The 15,415-nt window shown below is 54.0% G+C and overlaps 1 pseudogene; it reads right to left on the reverse strand.

The window, feature by feature from the left end:
* Positions 1–3,722: 3,722 nt before the first annotated feature.
* LOC125078418 (uncharacterized) lies at positions 3,723–6,440 on the reverse strand (annotated as a pseudogene).
* Between the last annotated feature and the right edge of the window lie 8,975 nt (positions 6,441–15,415).

Genomic DNA, 15,415 nt, shown 5'->3' on the forward strand with positions numbered 1-15,415 from the left:
CTCCTCCTCGTCTTCTCCCTCCTCCCCCTCCTCCTTCATTCTCTGGGATTTTCCTCTTTGATGGTACAATTTGCATTCTGTAAGAAATGTATTTAGACATCTGGGGCAGGAGGGAAGTTGTGAATCCTCTGCCCATGTCCTAAGAGGGAATGGAACAAGGGGAGCTGGCTGGCTCTCCGCGCTCTGGGAGCCAAACAGCTCTGTTTGGCTCTGTTCTCCCTCCTGACGCCAGTGTCCTCGGCCTTTCCCAGAGGCAGGCTCCTGGTGTTCCCAGGCCACCAGCCTGCTGGGGAGTTCTCACAGAGGGGCTCCGATCACTCACATGACACACCTGTCCCAAGTCCAGACCTTGAGGCTCACACACCACGGGTCACCAGCCTTTGGCCACTTCCATTGGTGAAGAAGTGGGGCTCAGAGAGGTGGCATTGCATGGAGGGGACAGGGCTCAAGTCCAAAGCCAGCTCTTGGGACCCCAGATACCCTGCCTCGTTTCTGCTCCTTGCTAGCCCGGCAAAAATACTGATCACTAGATGACATGGCTGAGGGCACAGGGAACCCCTGTGTGTGCCCCAGCCCATGGGTGGAAATGGGTCTTCGGCCAGGTCGCTCCTAATAACCTGCCGGGGCAGGGGTCTGGAAGACCTCAGAGGGTTTGGGGGACCCAGGGAGGTCTGGGGGTTCAGGGTTTGTGTCCCAGATTCAGTTCCCAGCGGGACATCCCGTGCTCACTCATAGCCGCAAGGCACTTCACACTCAGACTCAAACCTTAACGGTTTGAGTCCCTTAACAGCTCAGGGATGGGGAGCCAGGTTGGGGCGGTGGCAACACCCCCAAAGAGGGGGTCAGTGGCAGTGCAGCCTGGGAAATGAGCGCCTTTACTTCTCATGCTTGCAGAGTGACTGTTTCCGTCTGTCCTGACTCCTCAGGTTTCCCTGACGACGGGCGAGCTGTTCCTGACCCTATCACTTGGGTGTTCCCACCCGCTTCTGCAGACGGGCGGGCGCCGGGACTCTAAGCAGGAGCCCTTTCTCCAGGGTCCACTGTCCAGGACAGGCCTCGGGGCTCTGGCAGAACCGGCGGCGAAGTCCAGGGAGCCCTGCCTAAGAGATCAGGACCCTTGGCAGCGAGGTGGGTTCCCATGGCCTCAGTGGGTCCAGGCAGCCTTCCTGGAGGAGGTGAGGCCCAGCAGGGCTCTGAAGAACAGGCAACATTTGGATGGACAGGTGATGGTGGGGAGGCGCTGAGGACCCCAGTGGGCCTGTCCCATCAGGTGTATCCTGGAGGTGTGACTGTCCACAATTTCTCCCTGAGGGTTTTCAGCATTGCGTTCATTCTAGTGACCATGTCCTCCACACACGACACCCACAAAGAATCATCTGGAATGTTTCTGATTTCAGGGCTCGGGTGTGCACGTCTTACTCCTTGGGAGTGAAGAGACACCAGGGCAGGGGCTCTGAGCCTTTTTAGTAACGTGGGATTTGGGGCAGAATGTACAATGCTGCGGGAATCTCAAAATAACCCTTATAAATGCAAAACATGACACATACAGGAGCTCAGAGGGAGAGGGGCGGGCTGAGGGAAAGGGGAGGTGCTAGGGAGGGGGAGGAGCTGGGGAGGGAGGAAGGAGAATCCCAAGCAGACTCCCCGCTGAGCACAGAGCCCACCACGGGGCTCGATCTCAGGACCCCAAGATCATGACTTGGGCTGAAACCAAGAGTCGGACACTCAACCAGTGGTACCCCCCCAGGTGTCCCCCAAAACATCCGTGATTTCTATTGGCAGAAAGCCCCTCGTTCCGTTTCCACTGTGGTCCGCTGCCCACCTTCAAAATGCGCCAGTGCAGTCGGAGATGGGTGAAAACAGAGACACCACATTTGTCCCCTCCAAGTTCACAGACCCCAGCTGAGGGACCTCTGACCTGAAGGGAGTGTCGCTCTTCAGGAGCTGGGAGATGAGGGCCCTGATGCCGTTCTGTTCGCAGGTGGAGGTGCCAAGTGGCCGTCATCTCGTGCTTTGGGCTCAGGATGAGCCCCTGGGAAGATGCCCCGAGGTGGAAGTTGCCTGCACAGGACAGAGCTCTAGCGTGGCGTGAGATGGCACTACGTGTGGGAACGTCGGGTCCCTGTAATTGATAATGGCTAACAGAGTCAGCTTGACACACACAGGACATCCGCTCCTAGGTAAGGACACAAAAGTGAATGAGACGCTCCCCTTCTTTTGTTTTTGTTTTGTCTTGTTTTGTTTAAGATTTTATTCAAGGAGGGGGAGAAGAAGAGGGAGAAGCAGACGCCCCACTGAGCAGGGAACCCGATGTGGGGCTCGGTCCCAGGACCCTGAGATCATGACCTGAACTGAAGGCAGACGCTTAACCCAGATGCCCCCAAGACGCTCCTCTTCTTTAAAAAAAAAAAAAAAAAAAAAAGATTTTATTTATTCATTTGAGATAGAGTGAGAGTACAGGCAGGGGGCAGAGGGAGAAGGAGAGGCAGGCTCCCCACTGACCCCGGGATCATGACCTGAACTGAAGGCAGACACTTAACAGACTGAGCCACCTATGTGCCCTGAGAGGCTCCCCTTCTTAAGAAGGTTCTCGTTTTACTATTTGCGGAGAGTGGTCCTTCCATGAGGATCCAAAGAGGCAGCCAACCTGGGCTGGGTGCAGGGTCGGAATCCCTGCCCCCCGGCCCCCAGAATCTCCTGTCTTCAGCCTCATCCCTCCCATAAGCCCTACTCCAGAACCCTGGGCGTCACCTCAGCGTCCCTGAAATAAACGCCAGGCTCCCTGACCTGGGACACCACCTTCTCTGCTCTGGCCCAGCCCATCCCAGAGTCACGTCTCAGCCCCAACTTCCTCCGCCCTCCCTGCTCCCCCGACGCTTGCCCCCATGGCTTCCAAATGCACCCAGGAGACAGCGGGTCCGTACCCCAAAACCGGCCGGCCCTCTCCACTGTGCACCCCCCCCCACCTCTGCCTCGTTGTCTATTGTTTTGTGACGGTTTGTAGAGATGCTTGTCCCCCTCGGGCTGGAAGCACCGGGCAGGGAAAAGGAAGGATGCCCCGCCCCGCCCCGCCCCGCACCGGGATGATGTAGAGGAGCTCTCAGGTGAGCACTTGTCCCCGGGTTGTTGGCCTCGGAGGCACAGAGATGGGAGAAGGGCGGGGGGTCTTAAGAGGGCCCCATGAGCAAGGCGACAGGGCAGCCGACACACAGGCCCCTCTGAGGTCTTGGGCCCAGCAGTAGGGGGTCCCGGAGGCTGGACCCGCCGTTCTCAGGCAAGCCCGCCCTCCCTCGAAACCTCCAAAGCTGGGAAAGCCACAAAGTAGGACAAAGAAGCAGCCTGTGCATCTGTCCTCGGCCCCCCATCACGCACACCCTCGATCAGTTAAACAAAACCCTATTTGGATTGGTGACCACGCCCGGACCAGCCACGGGGAAACTGCCAGGTCTGTTGACCAAAACAAGCCCATTTTCGAGTTGGCAGGTGGAATTTGCCCCGTGCAGATAAAAGGTCTGATTCGGGACCATTTGAAAAAGTTGTTTGGATATTTTTATTGAGTTGCCAAAGCAGGACCGGGGGAAAATGATTAAATTAATAAAATTTTTTACTGAATTTAGTTAGAAACAACGGTAGTGCTAATGACTCCCATTGAAGTTTTTAAAAACGGATTTTTGCAAGTTGTTTTTTTTTTCCTTTTTCATTTCCCACCCGCCCCCTTATTTTAAATCTTGCTCCGTAAAAAGCCTTCTAAATTACTGTTAACCACATTATTTTTGGTTCCTGAACCTTAATTTTGCCATAAGCCTGGGGGATGCTCCACTCCCCGATGTACAGATCAGGGGCCGATTTCCCAGAGGGCGGCTCCGCGATTCTAAGACGCCTTGATGCCCCTCTGAAGAAGCTACTGGATAATAATCAAATCCCCCGAGGGGCCCAGGAGGCATTTGTGGAAAACCTAAGGCTACATCTGGCCCTCGTGATTGCTCAGCGGTCCGTCTGCCTCTCTCCCCATCTCCCCGGCCCAGCACAGAGCCCAAAGGGTGAGGAGGAACCCCGGGGGACCACTGAGCCAGGTGAGCCCAGGGGGGTTGCTGTGGACTGAATGTGTCCCCCCCGGAACCCCTGCGTTGAAACCCACCCCTCATGGGTGGTATCTGGAGCCAGATTTGGGGAGATGCTCAGGGTCAGATGAGGTCATGAGGGTGGGCCCCATGGCGGGATGTGCACCCTTGTGAGAGGCAGACCAGAGCTCGCTCGCTCGCTCTCTCCATCATGTGAGTGCGTGGCAAGAAGGTGGCCAGCGGGTAGACTCTGGAACTTGAAGATCTCCCCCAACCTGATGACCAGCAGGCTCATGGAAGCCCAGCCCAGGGCTCTCCGTGGGCCCCGCCCGGCTTTCCCTCCTCTCCCAACTCCAGGCCCTTGGAAATGCCCCGCTGCTCCCTGGCCATCCCTCCTGGGTCATGTGTTCTTCCCAAACCAAATCTGGTCTCACTCTGTACCTGCCGAGGCGAGACAGACATTCAGTGTCAAGCACAATATTCCCCGCAGGGGTCCTTCTTGAAGCCACACGCAAAATGTGACAGTGAAATGCTCATGCCTCAGTGCTTGGTGCGTCTGTACACCCAACAAGCGGGCCGCGAGCGGTTCCCCTAAGCCAGGCACTCCTCCGGAAGGCAGCGGTGCGGAAGTCCGTCCTGAACAAACCCAGCTCCTGCTCGATGGTGCTCACACCCAAGCAAATACCATAAGTGAGTGAATTGCAGAGCAGGTCAAAAGGCAATACACAAGGGCGTCCTCTCGGCTCAGTCAGTGAAGCAGCTGCCTTCGGCTCGGGGCATGATCTTGGAGTCCTGGGATCAAGTCCCACGTCGGGCTCCCTGATCAGCAAGGAGTCTGTTTCCCCCTCTCCCTCTGCCTGCCTCTCCCCCTGCTTGTGCTCTCTCTCTGTGTGTCAAACAAATAAATATAATCTTAAAAAAAAAAAAAGGCAATACATACTAGAAAAAAACAAAGGGCCAGAGGGTGGCTCAGGCTGAGCGGAGGGGATGCACTGAGTGGGCTGGGCAGGGCAGGCTGCACTGAGAGCAACGCATCTGAAGAGTTCAAGCCCGTGAGAGAGCCGGCTGTGCGGACAGATCAGGGAGACAGCCAGTGCAAAGGCCGTGAGGCAAGAGCGTGTCTGATGTGTTGGGGGACCAGCCAGGAGGCCAGCAAGGCCACAGGAAATCATAGCAGGGAAGGACAGAGCCAGTGGGAAAGGTGACATGGGGCAGGACCTGGGGGCATTGGACAGACTTTGGCTTTTCTCTGAGTGACATGGGGACCCATCTGGAGAGGCTGCAGGGGGACTGGAACCAGCCAGAAATGTTCCAGCTCTGTCTCCTTCCAGGCACATGATAGGACAGCACTGTCTCCCCACTTGAAGGCCAGTGGAATGGCAGCATCCCTGCTGAGCAGACACTTTCAAAGGTAGAGCATGCTTCGTCTGGTACGTGCCCCCTCGTGACTCACCTGGCCTGGAACCGTGATGCCTGGGCCCCTGGGACTGCTTTGGGCCAAGCCCCTTGCTGACCCGCTCGATGAGAATGAACAAGAAGCCCATCTTATCTCTGACACTGAGGCTGGTGATTTTGTCCCCACAGCAGGATGCAGCCTGACCCAGGGATGGAGGGACCATGCAGGAGGCCACGATCCAGGCCAGAGACCACGGCAGCTTGGGCATGAAAACAGCAGGGGAGGTGGGAGGAGTCACCAGTGCCTAGATATATTCGGACAGCGGAGCTAAAAGGCCTCACTGATGGACTGGACGTGGGTGTGAGTGGAACACGGGTCAAGGTTGACAGCAAGGTTTTTGCTTGAACTGGAGGGATGGAATCAGGACCCGCCCCTATGGGCAGGCTGCCAGTGGGGCGTGGTGGTGGGGGTGGGGGGTGGTGTCAGGAGCCTGGACACGTTGGAGACATCTCAGAAATGTTAGGTCTGCAACGTGGACTAGGAGACCTGGGCAGATATCCAATGGCTATGCCATCCATGAATGTGGGGGTCCTGGGCCAAGTCCCAGCTGGACAGGTCCACCTCCGGTGGTCAGGTTACACGATTATGGGGTGGGGGAGGGGCTGCTGGTCTTTGGGCCATCTGGGTCACCTGCGAGCCGCCCTCGCTGGTCATTTGAGGGGGAGCTTCACCCTGCCATGCCAGGTGTGGACGACCTGAGTCCCACCCCAAAGCCCTCATCCATCCCCAACACTGGCCTCCAGGTGCCACCCTGTCAGAAGCCTGCCACTTTCCTGGGTGCTGTAGAGGGACAGGATGAGGATTTTCCCCACTCTCAGAGTGCCCCCCCTTTACATAAAGCCCCAGTCTTGCCGACCAGGTCCAGCCACCTACTACAAACCCTGCTTTAGAGCAACTCCAACCCTTCCCTAAAACCAGAGTGAATGAGCCCTGGCCTGGGAGGGACAGAGGAGCCCCCACCTCCTTGCCTCTAGGACTCGAAGCCCTGTGGAAGGAGAGACGGGGAAGGGAAAGGCAGCTCTCAGTCCTAGACTTTTCTAGAACAGCAAGAACGCAGATTATTTCAAAACATCTTAACCTTCCAGCTATGTTTACCACCTGCCCAAATCAGGGAAGATCATATCCTTCCAAGAATGAATAATTCTTCCATTCCATAAACGATTATTAAAAACAAAACAAAAAAAAAACCACACACACGAAAATGGGGCACGCTGTAGGGGCACGCAAGAGTTTCGGATCAAATGAAAACAACAGTGAAAACGTGTTGACTAGCCTTCATCACAACAGAGACTCAGAAATCCCAGCACAAGCAGGAGGACCAGCCAGAGCCCATGCAGCCTGGGCTTTCGTGAACAAGAGAGTGCTGACGCCAGGTCTCGGCTCTGCTGAGCCCAGCGAGGTGGCATAGGCAATCAACAAGAGGGGAGCCCTCGGGAGGGTGGATGGGAACGCCACACCCTCAAAAGTCATTGCTATAAAAAATGCTTATTTTATTTTTGTTTTGTTTTGTAATTGTATCTATTTATTTGTCTGAGAGAGAGAGAGAGAGAGAGAGACAAAACAGAGAGAGAGGGAGAGGGAGAAGCAGGCTCCGTGCAGAGCAGGGATCCTGACACGGGGCTCTATCCCAGGACCCTGGGATCGTGACCTGAGCCGAAGGCAGACGCTTAAACCCACGGAGCCCCTCAGGCGCCCCTATTTTATTTCATTTCTTAAACTGAATCTCACGTACAATAGTATTTGCTTTCCCGTGTACAACATAGTGACTCAACGGTAAAACGCCATACCAGACGTTTCCCACAGTAAGTCGGGTCACCATCTGACACCATACGTTATCGATGATATCAGAACTGTATTCCCTAAGCTCTGCTTTACAGCCCGGTGGCTTATTTGTTTTTTAACGGGAAGTTTATACCTCTCAGTCCCCCAGTCGGAAGGCCGTTCTTTAGCCCATCCCCCACCCCTCAAAATTAATTTTTAAAAACGCCAAACATGAGCAGGAACTCTCAGCACTTAAAAAAAAGAGAAGTGTCACCAGGAAGCAAGCAAGGTTTATCCCGAGACTGAGAGGCAATAAAGCAGGAACATCTATCATATTAGCATAAGAGGCAGTAAAAGGTCATTTCATTCTCTCAGTAGACGTCAAGGGGGCATTTGAAAAAAAAAAAAGTCGCCGTTTCAAAATCCCTGTGACGGGTCTTATTCTGAACATGAGGACAACTGTGAATTTCAAAGCCAAAAGGCAGTATTCCTGAATTAATAATTCATTAGCACTGAAAATCGAAATTGTCCTGCAGTGCGCCCCATCCAGGGACTGATCCCATTTTAATGTAAAGCCAGAAAGGAGGGTTAGAGCTAACAAGAAAAAGAAAGAACATTTAAATATAGGAATAGAAGGCAGAAAAATGTTGGTTTTGTTGGAATCATGAGTACAAACTTAGGAAAGCCATCAGAGGGGTTCGTAAATTAATTCTGGAAGAAGTGGTACATAAAAAAAAAAAAAATGTGTACCAAATTTGTCTCCCTTAAATACGCCACAACCAGAATACGCATGCACCATAAAAGAGATTTCAAGAGTGATTAAAGTCAAACAACTGAGTATCCATTTATTCGGCCATGATAAGACCCTAATAAGAGGAAAACAAGAAAACAAAAAGCAGAATTTTAAGGTGCTCCTGATGGGGAGCAGAAGCATGGGGACGGTGACGAGGGGATCCTTGCAGACAGGTGGGAGCTGATGACTAAAAATCCAGGAACTTCACAAGCTGTTGGTGACGTCATACAGACCCTGAACGCAGCCCCGTGGGGTTATCTACACCACGGAGATCAGCAGAAGCCACGAATCGGGGCTTCTCTTCCCTAAAAGCTGCTTTCTCTGCACACCATCCAACTGAGTGAAGCCCAGAGCTTTTTTTACTGGTAATTTTAGGAATATGATAAATTCGTGGTGAAATTCTAAAACTGCCCTTGAGATCCCGAAATGCCTCTTGAAGCCATCAGAAGAAAGGACCACAGAGGGCACCGGGTGTGTGCACGCACACGCGTGTGATTGCTTAAAGAATTTAAAGTTCAAAAGGTTGGCAAACGTGAATACAGACACAGAGGAAGATCTGGAAAGAGCCACAAAATATTACCAATGGATCTGGGTGGCGAGACTGCCGTTGGGTTTTATTTTTTCCCTCCTGATTTTTTCTTATTTTTATTTTCCATTAGGAACATGGATTACTTACATGTTGGGAAAACACATGTTTTATTTTTTTAGATTTGCTTTAACAAGCTGGAGGAAAACAGAATAGCATTTTCCCATCCGTGCAAAGGAGAGGAATTATGACCAAAAAAAGACGAGGCGGTGGGTGGGGGAAGCGTCTCATTGGAGACAAGATGAAGAGGCTTGAATACGTTAAAAAAAAAAATTAACTTCTTACATAATCATATGGGTGATGAAATGCGAAAAGAGCAAGAGCGTGTGGAAAGTAATTAACATAAATAAAGACGGTTGACTCTCCAGGTCTACGAAGGAATGACCACTAAGACATATGCGAGGTCAGTATCCTGCTTCAACTTAACAAGGGATCAAGGAAGAGGAAAATACAAGGTCTACACCAGAAAATTCAGAAAACAAATAGGTAACTGGGGAAAATGTGAAGCTTTGTCAATAGCCGTTAAAGAAATTAACACCAAACAAGATGGAAGCCTCATTATTTGGGCTGTTGATTCAGCCAAACAGAAACAAAGTGGTGGGACCCTGTGGCAGAGGGTGGGGAGCGGCGGGAAAGCAGTGCCCCTCCACACGCTGGCGGTGCCTGCCATAATCTGCTTCTGTCTGGCAAGTCCTCCAACTGCCCTTTTTGTCCTACGGAGGAGAAGAGACAAGCTATTTATACTCCTTTATATGACTTTCAAAAATATGATCCGAGGTTATAAACTTTTGGAACTCTGCCCCAGGATGTCAGTAGATGTGACATTAAAAAAGTGTTCTGGTCACAAGCAAGCATGGTCCTGTAGTGCAGGACTTCTCAGTGCCTTTACAGGCAATGTGTACTGAGAACCTCTAAGAGCAGGTAGCCCTTAGCCAATGGATTTGGCCTCGGAATCCTTTTGTGATAACTACCGACACCTCACAGTGCACAGCGTGCTGGGAATCACTGAAAATAAGAGAAGCATAAGAGAATAAGAAACCACCTGAGGTTACCCCAGCCTAGGAAGGCTTACCAAATTCAGCTGTATTTAGTAAGAATCCCGAGGCTGAGTCCTCTCGCGCTGGCCAGGCAGCAAAGCAGGCTTTTTCCATTTCTGTGTGAAGTCACTGAACAGAGTTGAACAGGAGGAGAGCAAGCTGTGGCCACGTGCTGGAGTCCTGTTTCCCCCACTGTCATTGCTCAGGATCCCCGTTTTACTGGGAAAACCAGAGATGTTATCAAAAATCACATGCCCCGCCGAAGTCAAACCGGAACGTATACTTAGCACTAGATGTCTGCCTGTCTTTGTTAACCTTTAGGAAGGGGAAGAAGCAGAGTCTGCTTCCCCATTGATGGTGTCAGCTCCGCTCACATACCGACCCCTGATTAGATCTGACTGTGAGTCGGAACCAGAAATTTGCACCAAATAAACTCATTCATGTCTTTTCCGGTCGCCCATGTTGCTGGCCTGTTTGCCTCCTGTTTTCCAGGAAGCGTTCCTGCTTAAAATTTTTGATCTTCTCCCAGCCCAGTGGAGGGGAGCAGGGAATTCACCCCACATTGGTCCCATCGTAAGGCAGGAGGAGCTGAACCGGAGAAACACAAGAATAAAACCAGAGCCTCGGGCGCCTGGGTGGCTCAGTGGGTTAAACCGCTTCCTTCGGCTCAGGTCATGATCTCAGGGTCCTGGGATCGAGTCCCGCATCGGGCTCTCTGCTCAGCGGAGAGCCTGCTTCCCTCTCTCTCTCTCTGCCTGCCTCTCTGTCTACTTGTGATCTCTCTCTGTCAAATAAATAAATAAAATCTTTAAAAAAAAAAAAAAAACAGAGCCTCAGAGACTACACAGGTGCCAACCGATGACAGACGTTCTCGAAGGCAACGGTGGTGAACGCAGGCCCAGGGGACCCTGCAGGGACAGGGAGAGGGTGGGGACCCACAGCGGATACTGATTCCTCTACCACACCACCACCGTCTCCCTCCCCAACCATTTCCTCCCTCCTCTCAAATCCCCCTGCAACATTGCACACACATGTGTGTGTGCACACACACACGTACACACACATACACACACGCACACGCACACACCCACTCTCAGCAGCCTGACCTTGGTGATTTAGGAAGCAAGAGAAACATATTGAAGGGGTCACTAGCCAGAAAGAGCCCATGTGTTCCCAGTGACATTCAAATGACCCGACCATCAGGAAGATCTCTTGGGGTAACCGTCCAAACCGGACTGGCCTGTGGCCACCATGCTCTCTTCGAGCCAAAAACAGGCCTTCTTCACCCTCAGCTCTGCTGATTCCTTCATCCCTTGGCCCAACATACCTATGTAAAGGCCCTACAGCGTGCAGGACCCCAGGGTGGGGTAGGGAGCCTTCCCATCCTACCTAGGACACACATAATCTCTGACACCAACGTCTAGCACAAATAAACGCTGACAGCCGTGTGCATTCACAACGAGGTGATACACAAGACCAGTGGCTTATATTTCCAGATTTTCGAAGCCAGCCAGGAAAGGGCCCAGCCCCGCTGGCCGTGTGCGGACATGGGAGCAGAGCGTCTGATCCGCCGGCTGGGACGGACGGCTGTCTGGGCGGGCTGCGCTCTACGTCTGGTTGCAGGCGGAGGTTTGCAAGTTTATCACATTAATGGTGCCTGAGCCCTCGAATCCAAATTACAGGCCGAAGCCACAAAACTGCCTCCCCATCAGAGGCCTCTTGCTGAACACCCCCACAAACACCAGCTCCCCTTAATCAGGGTCGAGGGGACGGGCCGGCGCACTCGGCTACGGGGAGCGCGCTCATTTTCCCAATTTTGCAAAGTTCCCGGGCAGTCTCCCTGTAATTTTCCTCTCTCTCGTCTTTTGAGGAGGTTTTGTGCATTGAAAGCCCAAGTCTACAGCAACAAACACCCACGCTGAGAGCACTGGCCGGAGGCTGGCTCTGCCTCCTGGGACGTCGGAGTGGGCTCGCTGGTGGCTCCAGAGCCCCGATGTGGGGCCCCTCGGGAGGGGGAGCCTCTGTGCCCTCCTGACTTCCAAGAACTGCCTTTGCAGACCAACTCCCCCCACCCCCATCCCCGCCCCACAGTCCACCTCCGCATCAGTGCTCAGAGCTGGTTTTCCAAACTCCAAACCTCCCGAAAGAGGTCTTCCCTGGGAGGCCAGCCATGTGTGGTCTCTCCTGCCCCGGAGCTCCTGGGAAGGCTGGGATGGCGATGGGAGGTGACAGGGTGGTCACTCTGTAGGACGTAACTCCCACCCAAAGCAACCAGTGGAGTGAGAGGGGCCCACCATGCGAGCTGATGGCGGGAGCGGAACATGGAGCGGCTTTCCAAAGAGTCTGCCTTGCAGTTGCGTCTTGCTTGGAAGGCCCAGGTGCAATGCACTTGGGGGCAGGGGACACCATTGCACAGGGCAGCTGAAGGTCAAGGGCTGAAATAGAGGAGTGGTAGGCGTGGAACGACGGGAGTGGAGAGACTCTAGGGATGAGTGGGAGGTAGGGGAGAAGCTGACCCGCACGCGGTCTGGGAATGCGGCTGGTGATCGTAGCAGGTGGGCTTGGGGACACACTGAGGGCCCCTGAGCACAGAGTGGCATCGTAAGGGAGAGTCCTCAAGCACGTCAGGCAAGGCGGTGGGGAGAGCAGCAGACACGCACAGAGCCCGGTGACTCTAAGAGTCACGGGGGGCTCTACTCTACCCGGCAGTTCTAGAGCAATCCTGGCGTTGAGTGATGTCAGTGTTCCAGCTCGGTTCTCCTCCGGTTTTGTGCTGGCTGTTCTGGGTCTCGGCTCCACACAAATTATAGAATCAGTCCGTCGACACCGGCAAACAGCTTGCAGGGACTTGGACTGTCACTGCCCTGGACGTGCAGACCACGCTGCAGAGAGCCAACATCTGGTCAGTGCGGCGTCTTCCCATGTGTGGACGTGAACCTCTTGTTCATTCATTTAGTTCTCTCGTTCCATGCATCAGAGTTTGGGACTTTTCCCCATGTAGATCTTCCATGTATCTTGTTAGACATACTCCTAAGTGTTTCGCTTTGGGGGGTGCTACTGTAAGGGGGATTATGTTTTTAATTTCAAATTCCACTTGTTCATTGTCGGTACAGAGAAAAGCAACTGACCTTTGTACGTCAAGCTCACACACAGCCTGCAACTCTGCCACGTGCCCCTGCGTTCTAAGGCCACGACCCAGATGTTTCCCACATCTCTTCCACTCACAGCCCCCGGCTGGGACTTGGTCACAGGGCCACACCCAGCCGCAGGGGAGGCCGGGAAGTGTAGTCGTTGGCTGAGTAGTGAGCGCCCCTGAAAAATTCTATGTCTGCGGGAAGGAAATGAGTATCAGAGGACCCGGCATGGGACCTGCCACATGACCTCCTGTCCGTGGACCTCTCCCACGCGATGCTGTCTAGACACCGCCGCTTCTGGTCCGGGGCTGGGGCATGCTCTAGGCCCGGCCCATCAAGGCGTCCTTATTTGTCCTGACAGCAGTAACGGCAGGATCAGGGAACACACGTGTCTCCCAAGCGCTGCATGAATCCTCGGAGAATTTAGAGGGCTCTGTCTTCCACATTAAGGGAAGACTGATGCTCTTTTCCGCACCAGCCCAGCCAGCCGCAGACGGGAGCGCACTTCCCAGTTTAGGCCGCCTCTGGGGGTTCCCGTTGGCACCTCCTCCTGCTGCCCGTATGCCGTCTTAGGAGGAAGAGCCTGGGCTTCTCCGGCTCCTCCATGGTCACCACCTGGTGCTGGAAGGCCTGGCCTTGCATTTCCAAGCCATTTCCAAGCCGTGTTTACCCGGGGGGCCCGGGAAGCTCTACCTAAGACCCCAGCCTTCCAGTCCTCTGTCCACTAGAAGAGAGGTCGTGTGAGAATTGAGGATAACACTTGGGGGCTGGTGCCTGAGGAACCCCAGGAGTCTGGATCAGGTGTTCCAAGAACAACCACGGGGGCCGGGGGACACTAGAAAACAGCCGGGTGTCCCCAGCATCATTTCTGGTCAGGTTCTTTTTTTGGGTTATAAAATAACACTTGTTCATAAGAGAACACAGCATGTAGACTATAAAACTAGAATATAGAAGAAAGGGGAAAGAAATCATTCCTATCACCCCAGAAGTCCCATCTCCGTCCAACCTGTCCTTTGTCCTGCAAACCAGCAATGTCTGTCCTATGGTTGATGACGTCCATACATGTTTGTAGCTCACCTTTTGCCCTTAATCTTCTTCCATCCTCCGAACATACCATAAGCTACTGTTCCCGGCTAGGAAGCATGAGCATTTCAAGGGCGACTCTTAGAGAAATGGACTTGGCATTGATGGGGTGGGTCTCACTGCTGCTTGTGAGCGAGCTCAGACCTGGGGCCCTCCCCATCGAGTTTTGGTGGCAAGCAAAAAAATCAGCATTGGTGGATTTAAGTAGAAAAGGAAAACCAGAGAAAACAGGCAAAGATTAGGGAGGTAGGACAGCCTGAGTAGCACCCACGCCACACCCCACGCCCTGCCCCAGGAGGCCCCTGGACCGCTCCCACCCTGGACTCTGCGGCATAGCTGACATCGCCCAGACCCCACCACCGGACCCTGTGACCTCAGCTGGAAAGCCCTAACCCAGTGGGACAGGACAGAAACAGGCCCACACTTGCACGCTCACCGGACTTAGGACGAAGTTACCACCATCGAGCTAGAGAAAGGATAGTGCTTCTTAGAAGCGGGGCTGGCTTCGGTGGATATTCACATGGGAAAAAAGAAGCCTTGACCCTCACCTCAGAGCAGGCACACCTCAGCTGCAGTGGACTGTGAGCCTGGAAGTGAGGTGAAGCGACGGGCCTGCTCGCCTCTCCCACTGTGCCCAGGGTCCCCACCTGTGCCTGGAAGCCCCACCCAGGTCCACGAGCCTCCGGGATGGCCTCTTACGTCATTAATATCCTTGTGCAGTCCCCGCGCGCGCGCGCACACACACACACACACACACACACACACTAGGATTGGTCTGTGTGAACAACAGCATGCAGTAGAGTGAGAGCATGTCACTTTCATGCAGACAGCACGGAAGGTGGGCTGTCTCCGTCCCCGGGAGCGGCTCAGATCACCTGTGCGGGAGCACCAGGACCTGCGGTGGACTCTCCCACAGGCACGTGAAGGCGCACCCGCCCGAGCTCCCCAGAGCTGGACGGCTTGACCACGCTTCTCCCGGACCCCTGACCGGCGGACACTGCGTGAGAGTCACTTCGCTTGTTTGATGCCGATGGTCGCACCCGTTTGTTCGGCAGCAGTAAATAACTAATACACCCACCCACAGCCCAGGGCGGGTTCTGGGGCGGGGTGGGGGGTGCTCCTGCTCCCCAGCCACCAGCCACTGCCCTGCTACAGGACTCACCGCTGGGGGTCCGGGGGCCATGTCCATGTGTCCTGCTGGAAGGCAGGCTCCTGGGGAGCAGGGATGGTGCCTGTTCTGGGCAGAAGCCCCAGGAATGGGGAAGACAGAGGCACACGGCAGGTTCACTTGAATCCTCTGCTGGCCCGGGGACGGACCACCTTCTCCAGCTGCCCCCCCTTGACGAAAGAGGAGACTCAGGTCCCCGAGTCGGTAAGATATGCTGGAGAGAAGGGAGGAGATTGGTTTCCTATCTCCACTGAGGTGTGGGAACGTCCCTAGCTTTCCTATGTCACGGTACCTGCTCTTCATACCTGCTCTGGGACAGCCCAGAGCCGGGACGGA

The sequence above is a fragment of the Lutra lutra genome, chromosome 10 (assembly GCF_902655055.1).
Source record: "Lutra lutra chromosome 10, mLutLut1.2, whole genome shotgun sequence".
Classification (NCBI taxonomy): Eukaryota; Metazoa; Chordata; class Mammalia; order Carnivora; family Mustelidae; genus Lutra; species Lutra lutra.